The following is a 12,892-nucleotide window of genomic DNA, read 5'->3' as shown; positions in this document are numbered from 1 at the left end:
ATGGTGGGGGTATGCGAGCAGAGTCAGGATGTAGGTGGTGGTACGCAGAAAAAAAAAGTTTGGGAACCGCTGATATCACTGACATTACTGTTCAAGCTCTGGAGATAAGAAGAATCAGCAATATGTCTGTCAAAACATACAGACATATTACATGTCAAATATTGCATTATTATAAATTTAAAAAATAAACTGTATGAAAGGCAATCAAAGTTATAAAGGATAAGAATTAAGGCTTGAGAAGACTGTTTTAGAGCTCCACCATTGTGGCTGACAGCTGTTGTAAAAATGCCTTTCAGCGGTTATGATTGCAATGTATAAAAAAAAATCCTGACCCGAGCTGAACAGCAGCATGGCTCGTTGGTCTAGGGGTATGATTCTCGCTTAGGGTGCGAGAGGTCCCGGGTTCAAATCCCGGACGAGCCCTGTGTTTGCTTTGGTTCTGCCATTCAGCATGTATACGGCAGCTTTTCTGAAAATTTACGTGGCAGCAGAGCTCCATGAATCAAAAAATGTACATACTGTACCAGCTCAGTTCCATCAGACACGCCTTTCCTTTCAGTGTTATAATTGGCATGTGTGACGCTCAAAAAACTTAACCAGAGCACATCAGCAGCATGGCTCGTTGGTCTAGGGGTATGATTCTCGCTTAGGGTGCGAGAGGTCCCGGGTTCAAATCCTGGACAAGCCCTGTGTTTGCTCTGCCAGCATGCACATGGCAGCTTTTCTGAAAGTGTACGTGGCAGCAGAGCTCCTTGAAGTACGCCTCTAAAAAGCTGACATGAATACTGTATTGTAGGTATTGATAGTCAAGAGACACAACTTCCTGGGAAATCCCTGATTTCACCTTTAAGCACAGACTAATGCTCTGATTCTCACTTTTACTGCAAAAGACCCTTGGGTCAAATCCCGGACAGGTCCTTGTGCTTGTGCTTCTTCTCCACTTTGTTTACTGTAAGCCAGTCAAACGTTCACACCCAGTTGAGGTTTTGTGTCTTTTCAAAGTTTTTCCTTCTCAGGTGTGACCAAAAGTGATTCATTGGTCCAAGGCTATGATTCTTGCTTTGAGGAAACTTGCTTTGTCCAAGAGCTTTCTCATTCTAACCCTGAAAGAGACTGTGCGTGTGTGTGTGTGTGTGTGTGGAAGCGCTTTTTTTACAGTATAGGTAGGCTATAATTTAGGGCTGTCAAACTATTATTTTTTCGCAATCACTGTAATTGCTGAATTTTTTAGTTAATCCAATTTCAAAAGATGTGAAGTAGGCCTGAGGTAACGGTAACATAATGTATTCTTCAGAAATATAGCTCATATAAACTGAAATAAATACTACAGCAGACACAGTCAGCGCCGGTGTCCACAGTGCTTAGCGCCATTCAGCCAATCGGGAGTTCAGAACTGTCTTGATGTTTATTATCTCCATCAGATTCACTACTGGGCAGAAGCTTAGCCTACTAGGAAGCGTCTATGCGTTTACATTGGCAGCCCTACTATAACTCAAATTCCATTATGAGCAAATTTAGCGGCTGTCAAGTCAGCGCTTCCCACAGTAGGAACCAGAGTGGAACAAAGGCTCTAGCCGAGTCCTGCCAAAACATGCTTCTTACGCACTGCAGTGTGAAACTGTACCCTGAACAGAACTCCAGTAATGTATAAGATAAGATGTTTTTTTTAATGGATTTACATTCATACTGTACAGTTAGAAGACAATTCAGAAAGCCACTTCACTTCAGAGTCCAGACATACGTATACTTTCCCCAGTGTACATCGTCCCTGGGTGTCAAACTGTTGACCTGGATTTTTTAAGTAGTTCTACCTGTTAAGCTACCCTTTGTCTTTACAAAGTGGACTTCACTGTTTTAAAGGTCTTCATGAATGAATAAAACATAAGGGGTTTCACGTGTGCATCTCTCTGGCCTGTTAGCTCCACACCACAGCAGTGTGGATGGCCAGGAGATTGACAGGTTCATTCAGTGCAAATCTGCTTGCTGCTTCCTGCGCTCATTTGTAAGAACAATGTCTACTGAAAATCAATTTGGCTTTGGTACCTTTGTGACGGAACTAATCCCTCTCTTACTCCCTCTCCCCAACCCACCCACTGCACGCACACACGCGCGCATGCGCGCACACACACACGCACACACACACACGCACAGAGAGAGAGAAACACAATCACACACACCCACCAACCACCCAAAGCTCATCTCATTGGAGTTAAGCCCCCCTCACAGTGATATCATGAGTGCCCGAGCTGCCTTCCTGCCCCTGCTTCAATGATAGTGTGTGTGTGTGTGTGTGTGTGTGTGTGTGTGTGAGTATGTATGTGTGCTTGTGTGTGTATGTGTGTGTGTTGTGTGTGTGTGTGTGTGTGTGTGTGTGTGTGTGTGTGTGTGTGTGTGTGTGTGAGTATGTATGTGTGCTTGTGTGTGTGTGTGTGTGTGTGTGTGTGTGTGTGTGTGTGTGTGTGTGTGAGTGAGTATGTATGTGTGCTTGTGTGTGTGTGTGTGTGTGTGTGTGTGTGTGTGTGTGTGTGTGTGTGTGTGTGTGTGTGTGTGTGTGAGTATGTATGTGTGCTTGTGTGTGTGTGTGTGTGTGTGTGTGTGTGTGTGTGTGTGAGTGAGTATGTATGTGTGCTTGTGTGTGTGTGTGTGTGTGTGTGTGTGTGTGTGTGTGTGTGTGTGTGTGTGTGTGTGTGAGTATGTATGTGTGCTTGTGTGTGTGTGTGTGTGTGTGTGTGTGTGTGTGTGTGTGTGTGTGTGTGTGTGAGTGAGTATGTATGTGTGCTTGTGTGTGTGTGTGTGTGTGTGTGTGTGTGTGAGTGAGTATGTATGTGTGCTTGTGTGTGTGTGTGTGTGTGTGTGTGTGTGTATGATAGTGCAAAAGAGTGAGACAGAGAGAGTGACAGGAGGGAAGGGGGCTGTTGGCATTGTGGTCCATGCATATGTTAGCATAATCCCCCTCTAGTGTGCCCAGTCACTGATCCAACTCAAGGCCTCAGAGGGATGGGTGTGTGTGTGTGTGTGTGTGTGTGTGTGTGTGTGTGTGTGTGTGTGTGTGTGTGTGTGTGTGTGTGTGGACATTAGGGCTAGTGTGTGAATCAGTGAGTAGTGAAAGAGTGAGAGAATTAATGTGTGTGTGTGTGAGTTTGTTTGTGTGTATGTGTGTGTCTTTTGCTGCTAGTGTCCTACGGAGAAGAATGATTCAAAAAGCCTCTTTGTAATCACAACCACTGCACCTGTTAATTATGCCCCACACCCTCTCTTTTCCTTTCCCCCACCTCTGTCTCTCTCTCTTTTTTTCTCTCCCTCTCTCTTTCTCTTTTTCTGTCTCCTCCTTTCTTTTATCACAAAATGGATGGAAGGATAAATTCCACTTCAATGATTTTCTAATCGGCACCAGAAAATGAAGGGCATGGCTTTGAACCAATAGGCTTTGTGATCCGGGGGAAAAGGGACAGGGGGACGAGAGAAAGGGGGAAATAATATAGCAAAGAGCAAATGAAAGAGAAAATGTAGAATTATTTAGAGGCACAGACAGACACATAGATGAAGAGAGAGAATGAGAAATGAAAAGACACATTGGGATGGTTATGGAATGAGAGAGTGTAGCACAATTGTCAAATGTGTTAGAATGAATACTCACCACTGTGTGTGTTTGTTTGTGTGTGTGTGTGCGTGCGTGTGTGTGTGGATACCTGCGTGTGAGTGTTTCTGTGTGTGTGTCTGGGTGTGTGGGTGTGTGTGTGTGTGTGGGGGGGGGGGTTGTGTGGGTGTGTGTGTGTCCGCATATACATGTGTCAGACAAAGATGGTCAAAGACATTAAATCTGTGCCACCCCCTATGGATAAGCCATGAAGACAGCCATTTATTTTTTTCTGATAAATGAGCCCTGGACTCATTTATCAATAACTCAATAAATCCACTAGCTTCATTCAAGGGTTTCATGGCAAGGCAATTAAATAAGCTATTTAACACACACACACACACACACACACACACACACACACACACACACACCATCAGGTTAGAGGAACTGCCTGATACCTTGAGACCAGCTCATCTGTCTCCCCACACCGTCCAGTAGCTGACCGACAGGCAGCCCTCTCCCTGTCGTTTGCATGCCAGCACACTGAAGCAAGACACAGACGACTACTGTGCCTCTGGGATCCCAAATTACAGAGCAGCCTTTCAAGCAAGGCCAGGTTGGCCAGGGCATTGTGTTTGTTCAGAGAAGTGACACACACACACACACACACACACACACACACACACACACACACACACAGGCATAATGACATTGTTCTTTATTTTTCCAGCTGTTTTGGAATCAAATGAAAAAAAAGCTGATGTGGATCTTGCCTAAATTGGTGGAGAGTAATTACAGTTGAGTAATTACAGTTGTGTAATTACTGTTTATAAAACAGGCGAACATATAATACTAAAAGATATTTATATAAACTCTACACTCCAGTTTATAGAAAACTACAGAGGAAACAGCCTCCTGAAGCCTGCAGCCTTTGAAGAAACGCCTGAGAAATCTTTTGAAGTTGCTTTGGATGGAAATCAACCCAATGGCCAGGTACAACCTTCCTATTTTGAAATGTCTGTTTGTCAGGTTGGGTTGGGTTGCATAATCAAGTTTTTGAGACTGAACAGAGCTTCCCTTACTCTAGATTTAGCAAACGCAGACATGCACAATTGCTCACTGGCAAGCTGGTCTGCAGTGGCTTCTCAGTAGGGGTTACTGTCTCAAACATGTCTGAGACAATAATTGATAATCAAAACAAAAACAAATCTTTGATCTTTTTATTAAGTTTATTTTAATTAGTTGAGAGATCACAAGCTCTTCAGGGGTTCTAGTGGGCCCTGTATCAGGACCCAGTCCACGATAGCAGCAACACAGATAATTGCCTATGCTCCCCACAGATATCGTATAGATATTTGATCTCTTTGTCTTTTTAGATAGTACGATTTCTATACCCCCCCCCCCCATCCATATTCAACAAGATGGCAAAGTAACCGAGTAGCCTCAGACAACCTTTTATAGACTTCTAGATTCACAGTGACTCTCTGTCATTTCATCAGGCAGGAATACAAACACAATTAGACATTCTGACAAAGAGCAATGAGAGCTATTAGTCACATCATTAGCCGCATCTATCGCTTATTCAACCAGGCTGTGGTGAGAAAGAAGAGAAAGTCAGGAAAGTCTGGAGTCTCAGAGACTTTGAGAAAACAGCAGCAGCAGGCCAACAGTGAAAACTGGGTCAGGCCCAAAACAAACATCATAGAGGAGAACAGAGAGATCGGCGGGGGAAAGAAACGTCTTGTGTTGGATATTTCATGGTGTTTTGAAGCCTCGCTGTGCGAGCAGGAGAGAGGCAGCACTAGCTGCAGGTGGTCTCTGCACCATGGAAACCCAACTGTTTTCAGCTTCCAAATCCCCCCCCCCCCCCCCCACACACACACACACACACACACACGCACAACCCAAAAGTCATGCAAAGTTGGAGAAAAGCCTCCCTGAGCCTCTTCCTGGAGGAGTCAGGCACTCAGCCAAGCATGTCATCCCTGTGCTAAGCTGAGCCAAGGGATTCCAAGGGCTTGCGCAGACTTCCGCGGCTGTGGCTAGGTGAAGCTCCCTGCTTTGGGTTGATCTCGTTATGCCCCCCCTGGCCGAGGTCTTGGCTTGCCTGTGATCTCCAGCCATGCAGGAAAACAGGAAGTAAGGTGTTGATCAATTCAAGATGGCCCTCGGCAGCTATGGGGACTCACAGCCAATGCTTCCAAGCGCCTGGACCATGATCAGTGTTGCATCTGAAGCCTAAAGACTGGAATTCAGGCCTGATGTGGGGAAGCTAGTTTCAAATCAGAAGATGATGGAACACCAGATGGGGCAATCAAGCACTTTCCCAGGTGAGGTGCATTAAACTGCAGGTGATCTGTTTAGCTTTGAGAAGAATCTCCCTCCAAGTGAGGTGGGAAAGCTCACCTAAAATCAATCTAACGCAGAATGAACTCTTTCAATATCTCAGGCTACGTTTACACGTGGCCGGCTATTTTTATAAATGGACATTTTACCCTCTCCGTTTTCAAAAAAAACATCGTGCACACATCAGTTTTCAGAAAAGTTTTCGTTTACACTAACTAACCCGTGTAATTTCCCAATATTCTCTTGAAAAGTTCAAACACATTAAAACGTTTCACATTTACAATTGTTTCTCCTCATATCAGGGGTTAGACAGTAGCATGTGTGGCTATGTCAGACTTTAAGATTCTTTCCTGACCCTTTGCTGAGAAGCAACACCAAGCACTCTGTCAGGTCATATAGACATGGTCACTATCTCCTGCTACCACCTCATTTCACACCAGACGATTACATTGTGTCAGCGGGTCACGTATTACCAGAGAAGACAGGTTCCATTTCAGACATCTCCATCTCTAGTCCATGGCAGCTTTCTCTCTTTCTGTCTGTCTCTCTGTCTCTCTCTCTCTCTCTCTCTCTGTCTCTCTCGCTCTCTTTCTTTGTGTCCCTCAATGTCTGTCCGTCTCTATTAATCACTCCGACAATTTCTTTCTCTGACTTCCTATACATATCTATCAATGTTATCTCTCTCTCTCTCTCTCACACACACACATACACACACACACACACACACACACTCACACACATATCAGAGAGAGAGACAGGTGCAATGTAAGCATGTCCTATGTTAATTTAGAACATGCAAAGTTTGGCGCGGTCCTCACTAGAACAATCAAAATGGTTGGCCACCTCCCCATACATTTTCTGCCTGGCCTAATCAGCCTGAGTGAAGTTCTGGCAGGCTCCTCAGACACCCAGGCCCCTGCACCTCATGACCCTGCATAACCAAAAGCCATTACGCCGTCTGGCTCGTGCTAACGCTAATGCTAGCGCAGCGGCAAGAAAAAAAAAAAGAAAAAAGAAAAGCCATTTAGCGCGTCAGCCCTTAGCATATCACAGCACTCGGCCCGATGTTTACAGCCTGCGCAGAGAGGCATAAAAGGATTTCAGTACACTGGGGGGGAATCGAGGAGCCACAAGAGCACCTGCTGGCTGCCAACAGCTACACTATACTGATTAAGCATCTGCTATAAAACACTGAGCTTGCACATCAGAGAGAGAGAGAGAGAGAGAGAGAGAGGTGAAGAGAATGAAAATGGAAGGTGTTGAGTATGTGTGTGTGTGTGTTTTATTATATTATATTTATTATATAAATTGTGAATTATATACTATATACATAATACTTAGTATTACAAATAGTACTATGTTTTACCTTTGCAATATTTCAGAAAATGTCAGTCTGAATTTCAGAGACAGTGTGAGTGGAAATGTGTAAGTGTAAGTGTGGTATGTGTAAGAGGAAAGAAAGGAGAAAATGCGAGTGGTCATTTGGACCAGCTGGAAATGCTGCATAAATATATATTTCACTGGATTCCCACAAACAGTATGACTTTAAGCAACTAGACCTCACGTGTGTGTGTGTGTGTGTGTGTGTGTGTGTGTGTGTGTGTGTGTGTGTGTGTGTGTGTGTGGGTGGTTGGGTGTGTGTGTGTGTGTGTGTGTGTGGATGTGTGTGTGTGTGTGTGTGTGTGTGGGTGGGTGGTTGGGTGGGTGTGTGTGTGTGTGTGGATGTGGATGTGGATGTGGATGTGTGTGTGTGTGTGTGTGTGTGTGTGTGTGTGTGTGTGTGTGTGTGTGTGTGTTTGCACATATGTTTGTGTGTGTAGATACAGAACACTACAACCAGTGTGGCTTAAAACGAAAGAATGAAAGAGAGAGAGAGTGGTCATCTGCCGGAAATCCCATATATCCTTAAATTCCCCCTTTAAACCCAAACTGGACTGACCCAACCACTGTGGCTTTGCTTGTTTGTCCTCCCCACCAGCCTTCAGTGTAACAGGAAGCAGAGTCCTCGCCGTCTATAGGCAATCCTCTTATACCTTAATACAAAAAAGGAGATTGGATCAATCAAATCCTCGAGATTGCAAGCATTTGATTTGATCTCACTTCATCCACCCTGGATAAGAGTGAGAGAGAGACAGAGACAGAGACAGAGAGAGAGAGAGAGATAACAGAAATCCTATTCTTTTTATAAAAAAAACATGTGCAATGCTAAAAGGTTGCACTTGTGTGTGCTGATGTGTGCTTGCCACTGTTTGTTTAAAGCGAGGTAAAGGACTGAGGAGAAAGAATTGACTAAACCAGGAAGCCAGAGGTCACCTGTCCCAACATGAACCAATCAGACGGCATTATCCTCACATAGGGAAGATCACTTGCAGATGCTCATGGTCACAGCTGTGAACAGGATGACAGTCACAGTTCAACATTTTCATCTCCATGGGGACAAATCTGAATCTCCTGCTCATCACCACGCTGCCTTAAGTGTTAAAGTGTTGACCTTCAACTGACCACTGTGCCAGATGTCCGACGTGTGGAGCAAATGAAAGTCTGAGATAGGCTAGAATCTAGATTAAGTCTTTGAGACAGTGCTGTATGTATGAAGTGTTCTTTTTTTCTATAAACTGTTGCCCTTAATTGTAATGCTCTCTCTCGTTTAACCTCAATATTGAGTAGTAGCCTAATGTTTGCTAACATATTGTAATATCTGTAATAGTTGATAAATTGTATCTGACAAATAGCAAAATCTGGTTGTATAAAACTGGTTAAATGCTCATGTTAAGTTTTACGTTAAATGTTCAATTTTAGCAGCTGAATGAATGCAAAATGTGGGGACACTCTCCTGCATAAACAGCCAAGCTGGTCAGCTGTTGTCCTGTCTGCAGTGCTGGTGGGAGGGCAGTTCATGGTCGAAGGGGGCAGGTGAAGCATGGCCTGGGGTGTGGGTGGACAGCTAATCTGTGGCTGGCGCAAGCCATTAAACCCTGTAGGTTTATGGCCTCGGCACCAAACACAGGAGACAGAGGTGATTCATAACCGTAAATGTTCCCTGTGCTGCCCAAAAGCCCGTCAATCTCGACCCCCCCACCCCCCAAACACGCACACACACACACACACACACACACACACACACACACATTCTCTCTTACACACATATCTGATTCAAAAGAAGCACTGAGAAACTGAACACCTCAACAAATTGGTGTTCAGTTTCAAAGGGGAAGTCGAGTGGGGAAGATCCGCTGTTGGTTTCCAGTTGCACATGTCTAACAGGTGGATTGTTATGCACTGGACAGCTTTCCTGTATGTATATATATATATATATCATTATTACCACAAGGAGAGAGTGGCGGAGTAATGAGAGAGAATAAGGTCGACAGAGGGAAATAGAAAGGGATAGAGAGGTGAAGAAAGGAAAGATAATGCGACAGAGAGAAAAAGAGAGATGGAGTGTATTTATTGGATGTGTGTGATCCTGAATGAAGTGTGTTGTTTAGCAGTAATAACATACACACACTAAAGCTATTAGCAGGACGTGTCTTTTTCTCTCTCGTGCAGAAGCCCAGGGCCACAGCAGGAGACAAGACAATTTAGCAAACTGCCTTAGAGGACGTAATCTCACATATGGGTATTCCACTGATTGTCACATTCTTCAAACAGTCTCATCATTAATTCCTGTGAGGCAAACCATTCCTCTTTTTATGGTTTAGAACCACACAGGAATATACACTGATATTAATATAAGCCCATGAAAGCAGGAGATATGAAGAGCTCAAAACATCAAGACCCAGATTACAAAATACTAAATATAGTGCATATGGGTTTACCTCCACATGCAAGGTCAGTAAACTCAGAAAGGACCTGTTGGTTCCTTGGTGTTTTAAGCCCTCAATGTTGTCTTCAAGGCTAGGTTTAGGTATGGGTTAAGGTTTGGGTTAAGTCGATGGTGGCAGAGCTGTCTGGAAGATGAAGTTGGGGGCCTAAAACACTATTGAGCGACCTGTTGACTTAGAAGAGAAAACGGTTAGATCTCAAATACAGCCTAAAAAGGCATTCATGTAACTCAACTGTAACTGGTTGCAGAACTCCAAAGTACTGGGTCTGATCAAGAGTGCATGCAGACTGATAAATATATGCACTCAGGGCCGCGTTTGGGCATTGGGCAAAGGGGCTGCTGCCCCGGGCCCCGGCCACTAGGGGGCCCCGGCGCGGGACATTTAAAAAAGAAAACAAGTGTCTTATCGTCACCTGTCTTTGCCCGTATCAATGCATGCTATCACAGACAACAATGGCTTCGCATGAGACAATTAGGAAATATGAAAACGGATCTCGAAAAAAGAGAGAGCTTCAGCCAGACGTTCTCAGTAAGGCGCGCCAAAACCATGGCCGTACGCACTGTGCGTATCAGCCAGGCTACTCAACAACGAGAGAGAATTTCCCCTGTGTGCGTGTATTCCTATTTTTTACAGTCTATGGTGTATTCACACCAAATTGGCCTAGGCTACCATAACTTCTCAACTCTGCACAGTAGCCTATTCCATTAACTGCATGCCAGTAGGCTATACAATTTTCTGTAAAGTAAAGTTTGTAACGTTATCAAAATCAACTTAATGCAAAACTATGCACGCGCGCACCTTTTGTTTGAGCAGGAGAGATACACAGGCATGCTACAGAAGTTGTAGGCTAGCTTGTTGTTTTCTATCAGCACACAATGGTATAAGCTTATTCATTAACTCGAGACTCATCATGGATATAACAAGTTTAAAAAAAAAAACGTAAACAGAAAGGATGGAGACAGCAAAGCGAGAGGAGTTATTTCAAATGGGCAAGCCGCAAGCACAAGTTAGGCAAGATTATTGCTTGTCAAAACGTTAGGCTAGCATTACCACTGTTTAAAGCCATACGTGAACGTAGCCTTCGCTAGAACAAAACTAGGTAACTTTAGCCTTTATAGAGCTATACAAAGTTGTCCAAATAAATAGGTCGTTGTTAGGCGTTGTTGTTATAAAGATATTGCATGTGGATGTTATTAGCCTACTACAGTATTAGCGACCGGCTGTCAATCAGGGAGTGCCCGCGCTATGCATAACCCCGGGCACGCTCATGGTTGGCAGCCTGGTGAGAGGGGGGCGGGACCCCCGGGGAATATAGGCTACTGTTAGGAAAAGTTCTGCCTCTTTCGGTTCTGGGCCTGACACGGCCCGCTGTGTGTTACATGCTGCATTGTGTGCTTTGTACAATAAACCAGTTCATGAAACTCTTGGTGAAACGCTACAGTATGTAGGCTACTTTTTAACTGACCAATGCAGGAACCTAACCGGGACAAATATTATCAAAGCGTTGAAAGTTAGGTGGGTGTGTGCAGGGGCGTAGCACCAAATTCTGGGCCCTATGCACAAGTGGTGGCCATGGGCCCCCCCCCCCAACCAACCAACCACCGGCTGTAAGCATGAAGCATGAGGTTCACAACTAACTACTATCTAATCACACAATGAATTAATCTAACAACTCTTATATGTACTGTATAACAGAAAATAATCTTATTACCCAAGACTTCACTGAATTTCGGTTTTATTTGAAGAATGTTTAAAAGCTAGAACATGAAATGAATAAAAAAAACACTTTTGGCTGAGAGAACAGCTATCTATACAAATTGAACACTTTTGGCTGAGAGAACAGCTATCTATACAAATTGAACACTTTTGACTGAAAGAACAGCTATCTATACAAATTGAACACTTTTGGCTGAAGAGAACAGCTATCTATCAAGGAGCATATTAAAGAAAAATGCCACATTAACAAAATGCTTAATTTCAATGAAAGAAAAAAAATTTTCATTAAAAAAACAGACTTCCACAAAGTGCTAAACACTGAAATTTACACTCCAGTTAGTGCCCACTGACGGGTCTTTTTGGTGGCAAAATCCTTGATGAGGTCCTTAAAGTCCAGTTTTCTTGCCAACTGACTTTCAATGGAGAGAAGGGCAAGGCTGTTCAATCTATCCTGACTCATTGTTGATCTCAGGTAGTTTTTAACCAGTTTCAGCTTATGTAGCCTTATGGATGTGACTGAACATGCTTTAATATTTAAATATTCTGTGTAAAATTTCCTCAAATTTCATTTTTCATATGCTTCATAAAAACATAAGAACATTTTATTTTTCTGATGGTTGTGGCAAAAAAAATGGTCTATTAGACTAGACTACAGTGAAAGACAGAGCATGCAGTGTTGCTAAATATACATTGCAGTATAGCCTTTCGTGTGATTTCATAGGCTCACCTTGTCTCAAGTCCACATCAGATGAGAGGTCTGCTGCACCCTCTGTGACAGTTTCTGAAACTGAGTGTGATGCGTTTCACAAGTTAGCTTTGCTACTTATTTGACAGCCTTTCCTCATGAACCTATATAACATTGAGCCTACTAAGTTAAGCTATTAGCTCATAATAATTTTCGAATTAGTAGGCTATTGAAATGTTGTGGTAGGCTATAAATCAGGCATCATGTTATTTCTAATTTTGTGTTAATGCTGTTTTAGCACTGATAATCGCGGATTCCCGGTGGTTTTGAAGTGTTTTGTAACCTTCAGGAGTTCATTTCATTTGTAGACTATTGCTTTCACATTGGGCTCACCTTTCTTGGGAAAGAAGGCTGTTAACACTTGTTTTCCCTCATTTCTTTTTTCTCCCTTTCTTGCCTCTCTTTTCTTTTCTGGGAACCGGATTTATTTTTCTTAGACTTAGACATCTTCACACCTTGACCGTCTGCATTGCCGCTTCGGCAGAATGAACGTTACTTCAAAAATGCGCCTAGCAGGGGGAGGCGGACTGAACCATTTCGTGTAAGGGAGAGGGTGCCTGCCCTCAAACAATGTTGGCTTGGACACAATTTAATACATCAATCAACTGATGCATTTACCCGAAATATTTGCATCTATATTAGTTAATAACATTTATTAAGATCTTTAAATTAAGGAAA

The 12,892-nt window shown here is 43.5% G+C and overlaps 2 non-coding genes across 2 annotated transcripts; both read left to right on the top strand.

Annotated features, from left to right (window-relative positions):
- Positions 1–351: 351 nt before the first annotated feature.
- trnap-agg (transfer RNA proline (anticodon AGG)) lies at positions 352–423 on the top strand. The gene has a single exon. It is a non-coding gene; the product is annotated as a tRNA-Pro (tRNA).
- Positions 424–616: 193 nt separating this feature from the next.
- trnap-agg (transfer RNA proline (anticodon AGG)) lies at positions 617–688 on the top strand. The gene has a single exon. It is a non-coding gene; the product is annotated as a tRNA-Pro (tRNA).
- The last annotated feature ends 12,204 nt before the right edge of the window (positions 689–12,892 follow it).

Source organism: Alosa pseudoharengus, unplaced genomic scaffold (assembly GCF_046254945.1).
Source record: "Alosa pseudoharengus isolate Yale_2024_CS ecotype anadromous, Long Island Sound unplaced genomic scaffold, YU_APseudo_1.1 YU_APseudo_1.1_scf_6, whole genome shotgun sequence".
In the NCBI taxonomy this organism is placed as follows: domain Eukaryota; kingdom Metazoa; phylum Chordata; class Actinopteri; order Clupeiformes; family Clupeidae; genus Alosa; species Alosa pseudoharengus.
The sequence above is the reverse complement of the archived record's forward strand: the minus strand, read 5'-3'. Positions and strand labels throughout refer to the sequence as shown.